This window comes from Equus przewalskii, chromosome 16 (assembly GCF_037783145.1).
Source record: "Equus przewalskii isolate Varuska chromosome 16, EquPr2, whole genome shotgun sequence".
Taxonomy (NCBI): Eukaryota; Metazoa; Chordata; class Mammalia; order Perissodactyla; family Equidae; genus Equus; species Equus przewalskii.
In genome coordinates, this window is record NC_091846.1 from 38,603,809 (window position 1) to 38,624,147 (window position 20,339).

Consider the following 20,339-nt stretch of genomic DNA (forward strand, 5'->3'; position numbering starts at 1 on the left):
AGGTCTTGCATGCTCTGAGATAAAATATACGAGCACAGCAGTAACATGATAATATCAAAACAGAGGCCAAGGGAGGGCTCCTTGAGAAATCACTAAGAATTCTTGGCATTCGCTAATTACATTGTCCAGAACACCTGTGTATGTTTAACAGATGTAAGCTATGTATATATTGAAATGCTGGTTATAATAAACTCAGAGTGGCCATCAGCCATCTCCTCATCTATCCTGATGTGTACATTGGATTGTGACACCAACACCTAGTCAAGATATATGTACTTTCATAACCTCTATTCAGACCAAACTCTTTCATGCTATTGCTAAATGGTCACAGACATTAATTATGGCATAAATCAGTCTAATGTAAACATTTCCAATTTTAAATATTCTGTCTCATTGTCCACTTCTCAGAGCAAATTTCTGGTTCAACATAAGTGATTACTGGATTTATGACTCCTTACCTTCCCCAGAAACACCACATTTGGCCAGAATGTTTGTTGCTTATTTTGATTACAAATATTGACCCATGGGGTCTTTGCTGTTTAAACTATTAGAGAAAGTAAGGTTTTATTTTACTGAAAAAAACTAGGACTTTCCCAAGATTTCCTCTCCTATTAATAAGCACACAAGCATTCTTCTGAAGGTTTTCTAGGAAGACTCTGTGTGTGTGTTTGTGTGTGTGTGCATCTGATAATTGTATTAAATATAATTACAATTATATCAAAACAAAGGAAAATTAAAATGAAGATTGTAAAATTGCAAGAATGACTTAAAGCCCATGATTAATTACTAGTCTTCATTGAAATGTAAATGGATCTGGGTCTAACTCATCTTTTTGACTTGGGCCTGAAAAAAAACCAAGCAAACCCTTTGTATCTGCTTCACTTTTCAGGTTGATTTCTAGATTGTTTTTCCTTTCCACACCTGTCACAAGCCAAATTTAATAAGATTAAAAGGATATGAAGTCTCATCTCATTTAGACAAAACTACAAATAAATGGTTGCATGTTAAATGTCAGTAATGTATACCCTTAAACCTTCAAGTTACATTCAGTCATATCTCGGCATAAATACACCACTACCTTTAGCAGGACACACACACACACACACGCAAGGGCACCCACCTCCTCTGACCTTGGTCTACATTCCCTGTAAAATCACTCAAGTTGTTTGTAATAGCTCTCAGCTACTGCAGGACTAGTAAACTGGTAGTTTCTATGTGTGTGTGTGAGAGAGAAAGAGAGACAGACAGAGAGAGAAAGATTTGGTTGTCTTAATATAACCAATTTACTATAAAATATAACTTAGACTACTTACATATGTTTTTAGTTAGACACTCATGTGAACAATCATCTTACCTGAACAAGAACTATTAGATATACTGATATGGAGAGGATAAACAATAGGTTAATAATTTTAACCATCATGATAATAATGACTAACCCTGATTGCACTTCCTCTTTTGCAAGCATCATCCTAAATACTTTCACATGCATTTTTTTTTTTTAAATTTTCTCAATACACACACAGAATCACACAATGAAGTAGGGACTGCTAGGAAATATTGCTTTTAATCGATGAGTAATTTAGAACACACAGTGTGTTTCTATTCCCTTTCTGTTATTGATTTCCAGTTGTCTTCCATTATCATCAGAGAATACACTCTGCAGCATGCCAATTCTTTTAAGCTTATTGTGGTTTGTTTTATGATTCAGAATATGACCTATCTTGGTGAATGTCCCATCAGTGCCTAAAATAAAATTGTATATTCTCATATTGTTGGATGGAGTGATCTATGTGTGTGTGTGTCTATCATTTGCATGCTGTGCATTGATGGTGGTGTTTAGATCCTCTGTGTCATTTCTGATTTTCTTTCGTATAGTTTTATCAGTTTCTGAGTGGAGGGTGTTGAAGTTATCAACTATAATTATGGATTTGTTTATTTCTCTTTTCAGTTCTATTGGCTTTTGTTTCCTATTTTTTTAAGATTTCGTTTTTAGTATGTACACTTTTATGTCTTCCTGCTGAATTGAACTTTTATCATTATGTAATGTCCCTCTTTGTCTCTAGTAATTTTCTTTGGTCTAAAGTCAAATTTATCAGATATTAATATAGCCACTTATGTTTGTTTTAAGTTAGTGTTGCATGGTATGTCTTTTTTTTCCCCATCATTTTACTTTCATTCTATCGATGTCATTAAATTTGAAGAGAGATCCTTGTATTCTGCATATATATGGGTCAATTTTTTAAATCCATTATCTGTTTTTTGATTTGTGTATTTAGATCCAAAGTGATCATTGATATGTTACTGTTTTGCACTATGATTTTATTGTTGATTTTCTTTGCTTCCTCTGTTACTATGTCCTGGCCTTCCTGTGTGTTACTTGAATATTTTTTAAGAGTCCATCTTGTTTTATCGATAGAGTTTTTGAGTGTTTTATTTGTATAGGTTTTGTTGTGGTTGCTGTGGGTATTAAAATACACATGTGCAACATTACAGTCTCCAAGTTCTGTGCCTTACCACTTCAGATGAAGTGAAAATTTCATTTCCATTTATGTTCCTTTACATTCACCAATAAAATATTATCTTGATTACCAGATAGTGTTATAATTTTAGTTTCAATCATCAAATATAATTTATAAAATTCATGAGAAAAGGGTGGTCTGCTGTATGTACTCATATTTCTGCATTTTACACTGTTCTTCTTCCTTTCTTTTACTCCAGGATTCTTTCTTTTGTCATGTCTTTTCTGTTCAAAGAAGTTCCTTTAGCCAGTCTTAAGCATAGGTCTTCTAACAACATATGCTTTTAGTTTTCCTTCATCTGAGAATATCCTTATATCCTCTTCATTCCTGAGAGTATAGTTTCACCAGATATGGAATTCACAGGTTATATTTCTTTTCTTTCAGCACTTGGAAAATTTTGTGACAGTTTCTTCTGGCTTCCATGGTTTCAGATGAATTCTCTGGCATTCAAATTGCTGTTTCCCTCTAGGTAGTGCATCATTTCTCTCTGGTTGTTTTCAAGGTTTTTTTCTCTCTTCAGTTTTCAGAAATGTAATTATGATGTGTCTTTGAGGTGGACTTTCTTTGGGATTATCCTGTGTGGGGTTTGTTCTAAATCCAGAATCTGTAAATTCGTGTTTGTTGTCAAATTTGGAAAGTTTTCAGCTATTATTTCTTCAAATAGTCTTTCAACAGGATTATGATGATAGGAATATGGAAAATTTTTTTGTTGTCCCACAGGTCCCCAAAACTCCATTCCTTTTTTGCTTATTTTCTCTTCATTGTTCATATTGGGTAAGTTCTATTGATCTGTCCTTAAGTTCACTGATTCAGTAAGCTGTCATCTCTACCACTGAGCCCTTCTGTTCAGTTTGTTATTTCTGTTTTTATATTTCTGCTTTTCTGTGATGCATTCTTTTTTTAATTAATAAACTTTATTTTTAAAGGAGTTATAAGTTTTCAGAAAAATGGAGGAGAAAGTATAGAGAGTTCCCATATACCACCTCATCTGTCCCCCTAAACATACACAAATTTCCCTCTATTATTAACACCTTGCATTAGTGTCTTACATTGGCTACAATTAATGAGCCAATATTAATATCCTATTATGAACTAAAGTCCATAATTTACATTAGGGTTCATTCTTTGTGTTACACATTCTATGGGTGTTGACGAATGTATAGTGACATGTATCCACCATGACAGTTTTATATGGAAAGCTACACTGCCCTAAAAATTTCCTGTGCTTCATCTGTTCATCCTTCCTTCCCTCTCCAAGAACCTCTGGCAACTATTCATCTTTTTACTGTATCCTTAGGTTTCCTCTGTCCAGAATATCATATATTTGGAATCATTCATTTGATTGCCTTTACAGACAAGTTATTTCATTTCGTGAATATTAAGTTAAGATTCACATTCTTTTCATGGCTTGATAGAGCATTTCTTTTTAGCAACTAACAATACTCTTTGGATTATGTTTAGTTTTGCAAGAAACTGCCAAAGTGTTTTCCATAGTACCATTTTACATTTCCACCAGCAATGAGTAAGAGTTTCTATTGCTCCACACCCTCTCTACCATTTGGTGTTATCAGTGTTCTAGATTTTGGTCATTCTCATAGATGTGCAGTGATATTTCATTGTCTTAATTTTCAATTCCCTGATGACAGGTATTGTCGAATATCCTCTCATATGCTTTTTTGTTATTTGTATATCTTCTTTGGTGAAGTGTCTCTTTAGATCCTTTACCCATTTTGAAGTTGGGTTGTTTGTTTTCTTATTGTTGAGTTTAAGAGGTTGTTTTTGCATATTTTGGATACCAGTCCTTTATTAGATAGGAGTTTTGCAAAGATCTTCTCCAGTGTGTAGTTTGTCTTTTCATTCTCTTAGGGATCTCAAAACAACAACAATAACAAAGAGCTTTATTGTGATATAATTCACATAGTGTACAACTCACCCAGTTAAAGTATACAGTTCTTTCCATATTTGGTTCGTGTTACTATGACTTATATGCACACAGTACAAAGTGCATGAACATTCTCTGTATGTGTATGATTTTTATTTTGCTTTCAGAATTTGTACTCCTTTTAAGAAGTTAAACTCATAAGGAAATAAATTATATACATTCATATATATATAAATTAATAATTTGAAATGTCCTAATATATCTGTGTGTGTGTGTGTGTGTGTGTGTGTGTGTGAGATAGAGAAAGAGAGGGAGAGAGAAATGTTTATGTATTACAATATACTTTCATTTATTTTTGTGTATTGAAAGCAGCATATATTTTTACAGCTCCTCGGTGTTTATACACTAAAGTAGACAGTCGATTGCACTGCTGGATTCTGACATTCAAATAAGGTGAAATTCTGAGATTCCAACATAAAAAGTACACAATTTTAACTTTTCTTCAGGTAACTATAGAGCAAGGGTTTCTATCAGTAATACTATTTCTTTTACTACTTTTCAAATGCATGCAATACTGTTTGATAGTCTTTATGGGGAATGCCTCAATACAAAAATCTTTGTTCTGAAAGTACAGGAGTGAAATCATTTTGGTACATTCTAAAACTTCAAATCCTAACTCGTCAAGAGTTCAGGTGAAACAAGTACAGAGGTACCATGTCCCTATTAATAAATCTGTCAAGTATATAAACTATCCTCAGATATCTAGCATGGATTTTAGGTCAATTCTCTAACTGAGTCCCCACCTCTAAGCAGGCAGATATTCATGTGTTACTTTGTTTTTTAAAGAAGATTAAAATATCTTCATGTATAAAGTAACCTTTTATTTAAACTCTGGTAAACAAGTTAGGGCCACTTTAAAGTGCATAGGTGGTTTTAAAAAATGAAGACATCATTCTCTCAGTTCAAATGAAGTAAATAATAGGAGTGGGAATAATAATGCCTCAGCCTAAGTAAGCACTGAGATACAAACGCTGTTTGAATGAACCTCTTGTCCCTGGGGAGCTCAACATCTCAGCTCTTAGTCCAGTAGGGAAAGTAAATGTAGAAACTGATAATTACAACACAATGTGATAAATATCAAGGTAGGAAAAAAAAGAATAGAGTTCTTCAAGTTCACAGACACAGGGAAAAGGAAAGAAAAAATACGACAGGCATGTTTATTCTTATCCACTAATACCGATACATACACCTTAAATAACAATGGAATAAACACAAGAAGAAGGAGAGAGAGACTTCTTAATGCTGAATTTGGAAAGATATCTCTGTTCAGAAATGTTTTCATTGTGAACTTCTATGATGTGGTTTGTGATTTAAAAAATCTTGAACTCGAGAAGCTGTTAAGATTTTTGAAAATTTTTGATAAAGAGCAGTTTACATTGGGTGAGAGTTTTTCTTCTTGAGAAGTACATATTCTCTCTGGAAAGCTAGGTTCAGCTATGGTTTAGACTTGAAGAGGTTACTGAATATATTTTGTGGTAGGATTACTCTGAGATCTATGTTTAAGGGGTTCTATAAAGTGTTAAAAGGGGTTCAATGAAGAGCCATCTATCTATCTACCAATATAGAAAAAGATGGAGAAATCAAACAGAATCTCTTTGCAATAATTAGTTTGTATACTGGGTGTGCTAGACAGAATTCTAATATGGGCCCATGTTCTCCAAACTGTGGTGTTTTTCCCTGTAAATACTCTCCCCTTGAGTGCAGGTGGGACCTGAGCCTCACCTCTAATGGATAAAATATGCCAAAGGTGATAGGGATGGGATATCATCCCCACTATTTGGTTATATGATTATCTCTCTATACATGCGTTAGGTAGACTCTTCTGCTTGTTTTAAAGAGCAAGCTGCTAAGATGTGAATTGCCTATGAAGAGGACGACATGGCAAGAAATTATCTCTAGGACTTGAGGCATTTTATTTCAGTTCTACAATGTCAAGAACTGAAATCTGCTAATAACCATCTGAGCTTGGAAGAGGAGTACTCTTGAGCTGTACCAAAACTCCTGACCCACAGAAACTGTAAGATAATAAATGGGTGTGGCTTTAAGCCACTCATTTTGTGATAATTTCCTATGCAACATAAAACCAATATACTTCCTAAGACATTGTCTATGTATCTCAATTTCTCACCAATATAAACCTGTTAAATTTGGTACAGAATTCCTGTGTATTAAGAATGGATTTCACTGACATGTTGAAGAAAATAAAATAAAAACATCATAATCTTATACTCATGTTACTTTCATGTAATGGGAAAGTCTCAAGGGAAATATCCAAGTCTGCTTTGATGGCTCCACCAAGTCATCAAGGACCTTCTCTCCTTCCAGCTCTCTTCAGCCTGCATCCTCACGTTTGCAAGATGACGGTTAAAGCTTCAGACATATTCATGGTCCAGGAAGCAAAAAAAAGTAATGATATAAGGGCAAAAGAAAGTATAAGGGGACAGTCCCCTTTTTAAGGAGCTCTTCTGGAAGCACCACTCAACACTTCTATTTATATTCATTTGACTACAATTTAACTAATTAGCTACCCCTGTTTGCAATAGACACTGGAAAAGATAACTTTTTAGTAAGGGAAATTGCTTCTCCAACAAAACTGAATTTCTGTTAGTAAAGGAGAAGGGAAACACCAGATTCTGCCACTTTAGATATATTTTTGTATCAATATATATTTATTATTGTTTGGTAAGACTTGTGAATAATGAGCATTATTTTATGTAAGAGAAGTAAAATGACAGTTTTAATTATTTTTTTCTTGTGTGAAAAATTTAGGTTCATGTCATATGAACAAGTAATTTACTAAATAATCATTTCTGCAAATTAATTGATTTTCAATTATAAATAATGATTTAGAAGGCTATAATTCATTCTTTCCTTGCAAATAGACATGCGTGTTTCTTCACACATATTGAACTCATTCATTCTGACTTATTGGGACATGTATTTTGTGATCATTGCAAATCACTTGTGATGATTCAATGAGTATCACATTGGTTCTGATCATTTTTTCACTTATCCTTAGTATCCTATGTCTCATTTTCAGTAAGAAGAAATGATGGCGACTAGAATATATCTCTTATAATGCCCTTCAACATTAATTACTTCTTAATGTCATAAGAAATTAAAACATGTATTTTTTAAAATAGCTATAGATTGACTAAAATAAAACATTGACTGCCAATCAAAGTATGTAGAACATCTACTTAATCCTTATTAAAATCTACTTAATCTTTATTCTATTTCTTACCACAGCCAATATCCTGATACTGTGAGGATTATTCAAAATTTAAAATTTGGTAGAAATTTTACATTTTTCTCAACAATAATTTGGTAAAAGTTGTCAAAAAGTTTTCTTTGAGAATAATATACTCTATAGTTATAGAAATAGACATTTGAAAAATATTTATTGGAGCTTCTCTGAGGATGATAAATAGCTCCACCTCTACCTCACCCCTTCCAAAGTGAGAACCAATTGAGAAACAAGAACCAAGACCAAAGAAATGAAGATTAAATAAACTTTTATTACTGATAAACTTGGTTAACAACATAGCTTAGGTTTAAGGTAAAGTTGCTTCCTCATACTTCCACCACTAAACTGAAATTACTCATATAGATGCAGGTAGAGAGGGACAGCTGTAGATGTGACCCCAGTGGTGAATCACTTACCTCCTGACAGAGGCGATGCATGCATCCAGGAGAAGCTTCTCCAAAGATAGAGGCTCAGAAGTCCCTAAGCTGCTCACTCACATGTGTTTCCTTCTGTTCAGTTGTGTGCCTCATGCCTCGTTTTATATGGGGAAGCTAGAGAGATTTGATATTGGGTAGAAATTAGAACTGATCTTCTCATACTTTTTCTTCTAGAGAATGGAAGTTTACTCCCTTCTATGGAACACAGAGAGTGGAGGATATATGTTTCTCCCTAGGAATTTTACGGTATTAATGGTGCTGCTGGTAAGTTCTTTAAATGTTTGAGCACGAAATTCTCATAATAAGCTACATTTTAAACCTTAGTAATAATACCTTCTATTCATGCATCTTGCTAACATTTTGCATTCATTAGATCACTATTTTTTTCCTCTCTATTGTCCTAGGCCATAATATCATCATCACCATTTTTTCAAATTATGAAACAGAGACTCTTTCAGATCAGATGAGAAAATTGTCCGAAATTACATAAGAACTAAATTGTTAATCCAAACTCCTGTTATTCTGATTCCAAATTCAATTTTCTTAAACACTGTAGCATCTACCCAACCTCACACTGGTCTAACATCACCAATAAAGCTTTAAAATGTCATATTGGTAGTTGCTCTAAATGAGGAAAGAAAGAAAAAGATATGTGAACTAATATTATTCACAATCTTCCAGAATTCCCACTTCTTAAAATATCGTGATAGTAGCTTATTGATAAAATGTGAGATGACTGGGTAAATTTTTAAACAGTCTTTAAAGCCCTCTGCATTCATTTAAAAAGTAAGCATTAAAACACATAATTGGTGGACAAAAAATACGTACACATATTACATATATATATATGTCTTTTTCTTTTTTCAGATAATTGCAAAACTATTGTAGATTTTTTTATGTTACAATATAAATTTTATTTTTTAAATATTCTTGGGAATTTGAAGACATGAGATTTTCCTGGAGGATAGACTCAGCATTAAAAGAATGATGTTCTTTTGAGGAGTCAATGAAAGTTACTAATATTTCTAGTCCAAAGGCAAGGCTTATGTAAGAAAAGAATTTGTTAGTTAAAATGAAGAGATGACTAAAGTCTTCATTTCTAACACTATTATTACAATTGTGTTAAGAGTTCAGGGAGGGGCCAGCCTTGTGGCCGAGTGGTTAAGTTCATGTGCTTGGCTTCTGCCACCCAGGGTTTTGCCGGTTAGGATCCTGGGCATGGACGTGGCACGGCTCATCAGGCCATGTTAAGGCGGCATCCCACATGCCACAACTAGAAGGACCCACAACTAAAATATACAACTATGTATTGAGAGGATTTGGGGAGAAAAAACAAAAAAAAGATTGGCATCAGTTGTTAGCTCAGGTGCCAACCTTTAAGGAAAAAAAAAACAGTTCCAGGAGTATAGACACAATACACAATATTCCTTTTTCCCAAGAAATGTGTCTGCATCTTGTGGCAAGTCTTGGAGAGTGGTGTAAGACTCTCACTTATTTTTCTCGTTATTTCCTCTCTATCAATATTTAATGGTTCATTCTTAACTGACATATACTTTGAATTTAGAAACAACCATAAGGGTGAGATATTAGATGACCACATAATTTTCCTAACACACTCATGGTTAGAACTCTCCTTAACTCTCTTGACATCCGCATTTAGGTCCCCTGTACATCCATCTCTTAGACTATCATACCATAGAGCAATGCCACAAATTCCTAGTTATAACAACAGGATATTGTTGTATTAGACAAAATCAGAATTTAGTTTCATGTTCTTTATTTGTAACCATGCTACTGGTGAAATTTACAAGTGTGATGAATAAAATTTGGGTGATTCATGCACTTGCATGAAACTTAAAATGTATGATTCAGAAGTAAATGTTTAAGAATTAAAATTTTCAGGGGAAAAATTCTAGACTATATAAATATTATTTTGATTAATCTAGAATCATTAAATCCATGTTTTCTGCATTTATTGATTTTGTTTCTGGTGCCACATAATAAACATTGAGTACTTAGAAGACTGCCGATTAGGATGCATTTTTAATTCCTTAACAGGCCTACTAAAATGTGAACAGATGGTAAACTCAAATCTTAATTGGAAAACTGACATTGTGAGAAATAAATAAGTAGGAAAATATTTGTGTTAAACACACTTAGAAATTGAACCATTTCCATCACTTTTCTAAATACCAGTTTATAAAGACACCTTTAATACTAAGTATGTTCTGATTTTACATAAGTCTTTTTAAAAGAGTTAATGTTTATTTATAGAGACAGAGATTGGTAACTAGTAAATGGTATGGGTACAATGATATTTGGGATGATCATTTAATAATACTTGATATGCCCCATAGATTGGAGCTACCACTCCAATTCTTTTATTCTCTGTTGCCTAAAGGTAATAGCAAAGTATTTCTTCCCAGTATCTTTTGTGGGGCAGAAGATGATTAAGTTTTATGGTACGTATTCTACAGTCTCATTTCCATTAGCTCTGGAATTGTTTCACTGTTAGAACTAACAGAAGGGATATAAGAGTGAAATTTATAACCTTTTCTAAATCTCCATGATTACTGTGAGCGGCAGCAGATAGCTCTTGCCTTGGTTGACACGTACTACCACCATGATATAAAGGCTACAATAATGCTGTTTTAATAAGAAAGATAGCAGTCAAAAAGGTGCAATTACCAGAGGTGAGGAAATAAAAGAAAACGGGGGAAATAGAATGAAAGAAGATAGGATAAAGTAACATGTAGGGCATTAACAGAGAAGGATGATAGACCATATGTAAAGTCTAGCTAGGAATCTGAACTGGATTTTTGTAAATATCAGTTCCTCACTGTAATATCCCAGTAACTAGTAAATGGGAACCTTGGTATTAAACAAACAGAGTACTTGGGAAAACAGAATGTGTCCACCACAACTTTACCTTAACAAAGACATGTCAGGTAAGATGGGGATGTAATAAAGAGAGTGGCTACATAGAAAACTGTCATTGTGTATGATTTTGCTGTTTAAGTGTGTTCAGCTATTGTGTTGTACCCATTGTCAGAAGTCTACTGGGATAGAAGAAGTCTACAGATCTATTTTTTATCGTGGAGGAGTAAAAGCATCACATAATAATGACAAATAAAAATGACAAGTAATAGGATATATTGGAGTATATGAGGAAGCCATTTTGTGTAAACCTATTTCGACCTGACCTTGTCTTTCCAAAAGGGCCTGATGGAGGCCGTTGAGCATGCATTGTATATCTGCTTTAGATATTCCCAATGGCAAGAGCAAAGGCCCTTGAGATAAAGGTGCAACTTCTCTCCCCCTTCCAATGTTAGCATCTCCTTAAAGATTAAGCATCTTTCTTTAGGCTGAGAACTGATTGCAGCACTCATCTGTGACCGCCCAGCTCGAGGCTACACACCTGCCACCCTGCGGCGTTCACTGAGACAGCAGACCTATCTGCTGTTTCCATCAATCGCTGTGCTGACAGAGCAGCCTCATGACTATTGTAAAAGGGACATTTCAATCATATGTGAAACATACTCTTTGAGGGTATGTAACCACCCTGTATACCCCCACTTCTTTGGAGTGCTCTGTTCCTTGTGGAAAGACTCTCCCGGGTTATAATCCTCAGATTTAAGCTCAGAATAAACTCACCCAAATTTTCATTTATAGATTGGTTATGGATTATTTTCATCAACAATAACATGGAATATTTATTAGTTCACTGTTCAAAGTATATACTACTGTCAACTCCAGAATTCAACTCGAGGGTTTTGAGCTAAAATTATACAATGGGATCGTGTTTCTTTAAAAGGTCATTGAGTATTACAAGGCAAACTTTGAAACAGCCATATTTGATTATGATGGATACAGCCATGACACCTTTAGTCACCCACGTTACTTTCTGAAGCATTTAACACAATCAAAATCCATCATTAAGTACACTATCCCTCCCCTCCAGGCAGTACTCAGTTTCATTTCACATTCATTTAAATACTCTGATGAATCTTAGCATTCTTGGAGATTATAGCAGACTTATTTTACAGATAAGAAAACTGAGAACCACATAATTTGAATAATTGTTCACCATCAAATTAGTTGATTATAGGATGGGAACTAGAAAACAGAGCACATTGTCAGTCCACTACTGTCTCAAAATTGTTTATATGGTTGAGCCCCAGGGCTTGTTAAAATGTTAGCTCCCCAAAGCAAGGAGTGTGTGTGTTTCCACTCTGTAATCCATATGCTTACTGCCTGAAATATAGAGATGCTTAATAAATATTGGTTCAAAGATTGTGTGGAGGTTGATATTCAAGATAAGAACATTTTTGTGTCAAAATTGAGATTTGTTTACTAAAAAGAAAAAACAGTGAGATTAACTTTCTTTTGTTTTTATATGTTGGCAATTTCTACAATGCTGTTCTGAAAAAGCATTAAAAATATAAGATTATTGAGTTAAATTATGGTATTACAGATATTCTTAAGACTAAAACAGGTGAATATTGCTATGTCTGTTAAAACATTACTTATTACTGAAAAGTGAAGATCCTTGTGGAGCAATTTTGAGCAAGGACTAAAAATGTTCTCACCATGAGCGAGGTGACATGCTTATCTAAAAGAAAGTGAATGCTGCAATTACAGACCTCCAGCATGCATTTATATGCACTAAAAGAACATTTATCACTAATATGTTATTAGCAGGTCTTTTTCTTAAGCAACTTCATTGATAATACTGTGGAGAAATTCAGTTGTTTTACTTCATAGAATGTGTAAATGAGCAATTACAAGGCAGTTCTGGAAGTGAAACATTGTTTTCCACCAAACCAATTACTCAAATCCAATCTTAGGCTTATTAGGTCCTTTACTTCATCTGACTTGCCATTTATTCTCTCCTTAAACACACATCTCTTATTTCTGTTATGTTAAAAAAAAAAAATGAGTTATGTGAAAAAACATCAACTGATTGTCTGGCAGGACAGAGAGAAAATAAGGTAATTAAGTGACAAATATATAACTTTTATAATGTTAGCAGTGGTGTTACTGCGCAAGTGGGCTCATCTGCCCACCGCAGGACATTCCAATAGTCAGGAGGCAAGGTGGTAGGAGAGAAGGGACTTTATTATAGCTTGCTAGTAAGAAGGAAGATGGCTGACTCATGTCCAAAAGAACCATCTCACAGAAAAAAAGACTACAGGCCAGTTCTATATGGGACCAGTCTCCAGGTGGGGGAGGTGGTTGGTCTCTGGGTGGGGCAGACATCTGGTCCCAGTTCTTCATAGTCCTTTGTTTTACTGGATATGCATCAGAGAATGGAGCACCTGTCCTATACCCTGATCTTTCAGTCATCATTGATTATGGCTATCAGCATAGGCTCTCTGCCTGGGGGTCATGACATTCCTAAGGAGCTCAAAAGAACAAAGTTATCATCTTATTGCAGCTGAGAGGGGCCACAAAATCTACAGAGCATGTCTGGGCTAGTTAGTCAGGGGTTATTTAAAGTTACAATATAGTTTCTTTTCTACAATATGGCTTCCCTTATGTCAACCTTGTGTTGAGCTGGTATCAGTGTGATATATAGGTTATTTTGAGCTAACACCCAACATTATTTATTTGGTTACCTGGATAATTATTAGGGATACATTTTTTCATATCTAATTTAAAAACCTCAAATAGAAGTTCAATGCAATATATCATCTAAACTTGGAGATTTTCAAATTTTAGTTAAGATTTTAAAACAATGCATGTAACATTAAGAAAATTGTCAGGTATATAAAAACAAAGCACAATACATGTTACAAAATAAACTCTGCCAAATTTACTTCAAAGTACTTAGAATATTTTTTAACTGTATAATACATTCCTTATATTAGTAGAATATATGTAAGTCCATATATTTTTCTTGGAAACAAATATTAAGTAATTCAAATCATCAACCTGCTTTACATGATTTTCTGTGATTTACTAGGGAGATCAACAACCACTTCAATAGTCTTCTGGCCATAAAATAGGAAATGTGTGTCCAGGGAACATAAATCTACTGTGACTTTTCTATTCAATTTCCATTCTTCTACTGTCATTGATTCCAATGTGTCACACTGTGTAAGAACAATTGAAATTAGCACTATGTCGGGGCTGCCAAATTCATTTCACATGACACTAGTCACAATAATAATCAAAATAATATATAATCACCCATGAGAATAAGCACAATTCTGTGAATCAGAGTCCCAAATAAATCAATCTCAGTCTAAAGAAAATCAGACAAATGTTTTTAGAGATACTAATTATTCTATTCCATTCCTTGTTTTGTTTGTTTTCATGAGCATCTGTTATGTGGGAACACATTTTGTTTTGCTATTTTTTTTAACGGGCAGATGTTTGTATTTTTTAGCCTAGTAATTGGAGGAGCTATTAGAGGCAATGAGAATGGCAACAAGGAGGAACTTTGCCAAAACCTCTTGGTTAAGCTGAATTTCCAAGAAACTCTCTGTGAAACGGATTTTACTCTATCCAAGCAGAATACCTAAGAACACCTCATTTTTACTCTTTGTCATACAATCAGTCTGCCTGTGAATTAGGTAACAAGTGTTGCCATTTTTTGAGAGAAAAAAAAAGAAAAAGAAAGGTTAACAGGGATAAATCTAATTTATGGAAACTTATGAAATTTCTTTTCAGAATCTTTCTTTTATATTTCTATTTTCTCTTCCTTCACTTATACCCATCTATAAGCCCTCTTTTCATTCTGACACAAAAACTTCAGGAGTCTCAGATTCAGTGTGTCCTATGATACCATATTGTAGTTCACACTCAGGATATCGAAGGCCCCAGAATCTTCTCATTGCTCCTCAACTCACATGAAAATATGCATTCAGAGGGCCTGTTTTATGGGATACTATGGAAGGTTCATGCATTAAATCTAAAACAATTCAGTATAAAGTATAAATACTAGGCAAATTTATAAATAATATTAACATATATTCTAATATTGACTAGAAGGAGCAACTGACAAATTTATGAAAAGTCAATATAAAACACTTGATATTAGGAATTATACACAGTCTGAAGAATATTTTCTTAAACAACAAAAAAAAGTTTAACATGCAGAAAAGGGATTAATATGATGAACTACAATAAAATATCACTCTTTTTTATGGTATATAAGATCATATACAGAGTTTAAAATTCAATGGTAGATTATGAGATATTTGCAATGTACACAACGTATAAAATAGATAAAAATTTTATTGAGACATAGAAGTAATATGAATATTAATAAGTTAATGTATATAACGTATATAAATTTTCAGAAATTTAAAAGCGAAATTATGTAATATAGGGAACAATAGATAAAAGTAAGAAAGAGAACATTCACAGAACAAGTAAATGAATGGTCAACGAACATAAAGAGATGCTTAATCTCACTATTGATCAGAGAAACTAACAGTAAATTACCTGTTTTTACCCAAATAAACTTGAAAACAAAAGTTAAATAAAATGTAGAGGCGGGAAGGCTGTGATGAAAAAGTTCCCAAACACTGTGGATGCTAATGAGAGTAATTCAATCATAATGAAGAGTGATGAGGCAATTTTAGTTAAAGAAGAAATACATTCCCCAATAATCCACCCATGCCAACCCCACAATTTTTTTGCACTGGTGTACAGGAAAATATATACAAGAATATACATTGTGTCATTGGTTATAAAATTAAAACATGGAAATAAAAATGTTGTTTGATAATGGATGGATAAATGTAATGTAGTTATAAGCATGTGCACTATATGGGAGTTAAGAGAAAGTACTTCCATAATTAACCATACGGATAACACTTAAAATAAAATGTTTAGTAAAGACAAGTTGCAAAATACACTGAAATTTGGATAGCCTTCATGTAATTTTAGAAAAGCACATTTGAAACATCATGTTATATTTAAGTGTGTGTGCGTTTAACCAAAGGTAAGGAGGAGTATATTATAAACACATAAAAGGGCCCCCAAAGGGCTGGATAGTAAGGCTGGGAGTAGGAGAAAAAGGAGATTGGAAAAAAAGAATAGTTATAATGTGCCATTACATGAGGTGTTTCAGTAATCATATCAGATAGATATTTGTATCCACTTATATAATATTAGCATTAGTATTAGTTAGGAAAATGTTGCCTTTGTTTAATAAATGAGCCTTCAGATTTACTCAAAGAAAAAAATAACAGAGATACAAAGGTGAGTTGGTACCCACCCCAAGGAATCTGCTGTCTTTTGGGAGGAAAAGAAAAGTACACACTGAGAAGTTCAGAATACACAACAGAGGGGAAAAAGTGGACTTTGGTGATTCAAATGAAGAAACCATCACATTTACTTGGAAAGAGGGACTTGGAAGGATTTACAAGTCAGTTGCTCATGATGAAAATTTCAAAATGAGTTAATGCTCCCCACATTAAGAAAAAAATATTTAAAGGGGAGGTACAGCATTAAAATACAGGAAAAGTGTGCTGTGGATTAAATTTAACAAAGTTTTCAGCCACTGCACAAGCAACATAACAGATTTTTACCATTGTTGCCAGACTATGGGACATTTCAGTTGTCATCAGCTAACTGGTTTGCTTGGCATTAGGGCTGAGAGAGGGAAAGTTTTCTAGATAAGACTTTCATACAAAATATTTCTCCTTTTTTGATATTCAAGTTTGCTTACTCTAGAAATAAACCAGAAGAAAAGCCCAAATTTAGTGTCTATATTGGCTTTTCCAGATTCTAAATGTCAATAATGATTGCAAAAGAAGCACACAGTAACTTCAGAGAAGGATGTGAAATGTGCCCCTCAAATTCGCTTACCCTCAGTTACTGAACTAGTTAGACGTCTTAGTATTTTTAGAGATTCCTAGTGAAGTATAAAGTCTGATTTACTTACTTTATATAGTAACTATGAAAATATCATATTCAAGAAACACTAATTGAATACTCCTGTAAATTCTGAGTTCATAAGTTTATGTCTGACATGTACATGGCAGAGAAAACTACAAAGTGTAACAAGCATCTATTATATCAAGCATAGCACTTTTCAATCACTATTTTCTTCCCCTGCTTAATTCTTCTTCCCCATTACTTTCTATTCCCCTACCTTGCTTTGATTTTCTTCTGCACTCATCACTACTCACAGTAATTAGTTTGTGTCTGTCTTCCCTGCCCACTGTCTTCCCCCTCAATAGAATATAATCTTCATGAAAGCAAGGACTTCACTTTACTCAACATTGTTGCCATCACTCATCCTAAAGACTCAATACTGGACACCTTGAATGTGTCAGGTGTTATCCTCAGCATTGGAGATATGGTGCTGAATAAGACAAACACAATCCTTTCTTTCATGGAACTTGTTTTTTTTTTTGAGCATGGAAATAAGTTATCAAACAAACATGAACATTTCTAAAAGTGATAAATGCTAAAAAAAACATAAAACAAAGTGATGTAACACAATAAGGAGTGACATTGTGACATTAGGGGATGATTTACATTTACAATTTACTTACACTTGTAAAAAGCCAACAAAAATGGAGTCAAAATGGCATTAATAGCTTAGTCAAGGACATATATAAAAAGAGCAAAATAGATCATTCTGACATTGAATATCTCTCACCACTACTGCTCTGTGTGAACACATTTACATGAAAGACTGATGAGTTGCATCAAGAGGGACAAAAACGAAGAGAAACACAGAAAGTCAAGAAATCTTAAAAAAAAGAAAAATTTCTGGTAGTATAGTTCCATAAGTCACTTTTGAGTGAAATTTGGTTAACACGAAAATGTTGTTTCAGGAAGAAAAATGCTCTTTCCATAATGTTTTAACTGTTCTATTCCTAAATGTAGAAGTACCTTGTAGAGGGAGGGACATTTTTACTGTAGGACTTGATCATTCTTTTAGGTTCCCCATGTCCCAGTGTAGACACTTGGTCATAGTAAAAACAATCCCAGGTTCTCATGTCTTTGTGCTTGTTTGAATAATGTTTACAAAATCAAATTCCCCTCTGTTGTGTGTTGGTTTCTTATGATTTCAAACCCACTTTTTAATGACAAGTTATTTTGACCTAAGGGTGAATTTGTTTACATTGAGGAAGCTGCGCCAGGATGTTATCATCAACATCTGTTGTTGTTGATATGCCATTGATGGACACTGCTGGGGAATTATCAGTAAGAATATATGGAAGAGCAGCTATAACATAATGGACATTTAAACTTCAAGTACCAAGAGTTTGTGAGGACTTACCAAGAGTTTTCCATCTGGGCAAGGCTCCCCTTTCCTGACCTGTAGAGCTCTCAGAAGACTTTGGGGCACTGGTTCCTGCCATGGCAAGGCTACTCTTCGCCAACAGTGGTGAAAACCATGCATTGGCCCCATGAAGGCATCTTGTCAGCCAACACTGGTTCCTTTGTTTCCTAGCAACATGCTCTAGCAACAAAGGACTGTTACTTTGCACTGGCATCTGGATGTTAGCCCCTGATTGGCTAAGCTGATTCTTCTGAGAACCAACTCATAGAAAAGAACATCTCAACTAAATTTGGATTTTATTTCTTTCATCTCCCCTTTGCCTGGAAGAATAGTGTGATTAGTCTATCACTGATTTGGAATATGTTATTTCTTTATTGGCTTATTAAGAGACAGTGTCCTGTATACCATTGCTTGGGAAATACTATTGCTATAAATCATAATTCCCATGATGAACCTGCATTAAATAAATTATTGCCAAAGACAACATCAGTCTGAGCATAATTTGCCCCACAGACAAAATGCCCTCCAAATAATTAATATTATTACTATATATATATATAGATATAGATATGTACACGTATATATGTGCATACATATATACACCTATACATCAATTTTATTTAAAATTAATGGTGACTGTTTTCCTTTTTTTAACATCTGTATTTTTTCTATTTTTGCTTCATATTTACTCTTACAACTTTCATTGGGGTTCAGAATTTGCCAGCCCAAAATGTGTTTCTTTGGCTTGGGTATGTTTAGGAACAAAAGACTCAGAAAGAAACTTTGGTCTTCCCCCTAACTGCCTAAAAGAATTTGAGATAGATCGTCTGTGTCAAGGAGGAGCTAACACCATGAATAACTAGAATATAATAAAGTAGGTGTTGTAGACAGGGTGGAACCTAGCAAGGTACATTGGGTCAAAGTCTTCTTTATGTCCCATTGTCTTTGCAAGGCATGGCAAACGTGTTTACCAACCATTTGCTTTTCCATCTCCATGCGAATTTCCTTCCTCCCCTTTGAAGTCCCAAACCACTACTTCCAACATCCTGCTTTGTCTTTAGTTGAAGACAGTATTTAAGGTGGTGGCTTCAGCCATTTGGTGTGTTTTCTGGGTTTCTCCCATGTATACATGTTAGTAAACTTGTTTTATTTTATCCTGTTAATCTGTCTCCTGTCAATTTAATTCTTAGACCAGCCAGAAGAATTTAGAAGAGTAGAGGAATATTTCTTCCTTCCCTACACATTAATGCAAATGAGGCATTTCAGATGACCCCATAACACCACAAAATGTTTTCAGTAACTAGAACTTGTGGGTAATAATGTACCTATATCTTTAGGGACAGGTGTGAGGTGGTTGGAAAGGCCTCTAGATGTTTTAATTCTCAGACATTATATACTATTTTGGCAATGAACACAGGAATCAGAGATATTATAAATTTCAGTGGAAGCCTATCTCTGATTCTCAGTGATGTATACATTAAATTATGCTTGTTATTGCCAACAGTGTTGTATCTGAAGTTGAATTTTCCCAATTTCTCAGAAGTGACAGTTAAGTTATAATCTCAGCATGTTCAGCATGCTTAATGAACTCCTTGGGGAGACCAGAATATCTGTAACACAATTAACTTCCCATTCTTATGTAAATGAGGAGCTTCAGAGTCCCTGATGGAAGCCTGCTTTTTGGCTACAGTTAGCAAATGTATGCTATTAAATGACACATGGAGCCTTAAGGTGAAATTTAGACTTCACTAATTTGTGCTGTGACATGTGCAAAGTGCTTCAGAGGAAATGTGAAACCCAGTTGTTTAAATGTAGCTGATGAAATAGGGATTATCACCCCTGGCTAAACTGTCATCAGCAGCCTGATTGCTTTTACCATTTTCTGCACTTGGAGAAAGAACATTCGACACGTCTTTCACTGGCAATATTTGCTTTAATA

The 20,339-nt window shown here is 34.2% G+C and overlaps 1 long non-coding RNA gene across 2 annotated transcripts in view; it reads right to left on the bottom strand.

The window, feature by feature from the left end:
* Window positions 1–18,568, bottom strand: part of LOC139076390 (uncharacterized) — a 115,173-nt gene extending 96,605 nt beyond the window's left edge. Inside the window, exons 1-2 of one of the 2 annotated variants that reach the window (XR_011527956.1) lie at window positions 18,398–18,568; window positions 8,128–8,262 (exon numbers count right to left, since the gene is read on the bottom strand). This is a non-coding gene — a long non-coding RNA (uncharacterized lncRNA). The remainder of the gene's footprint in view (window positions 1–8,127; window positions 8,263–18,397) is intronic. The other variant, XR_011527957.1, reaches the window with a different exon arrangement.
* Between the last annotated feature and the right edge of the window lie 1,771 nt (window positions 18,569–20,339).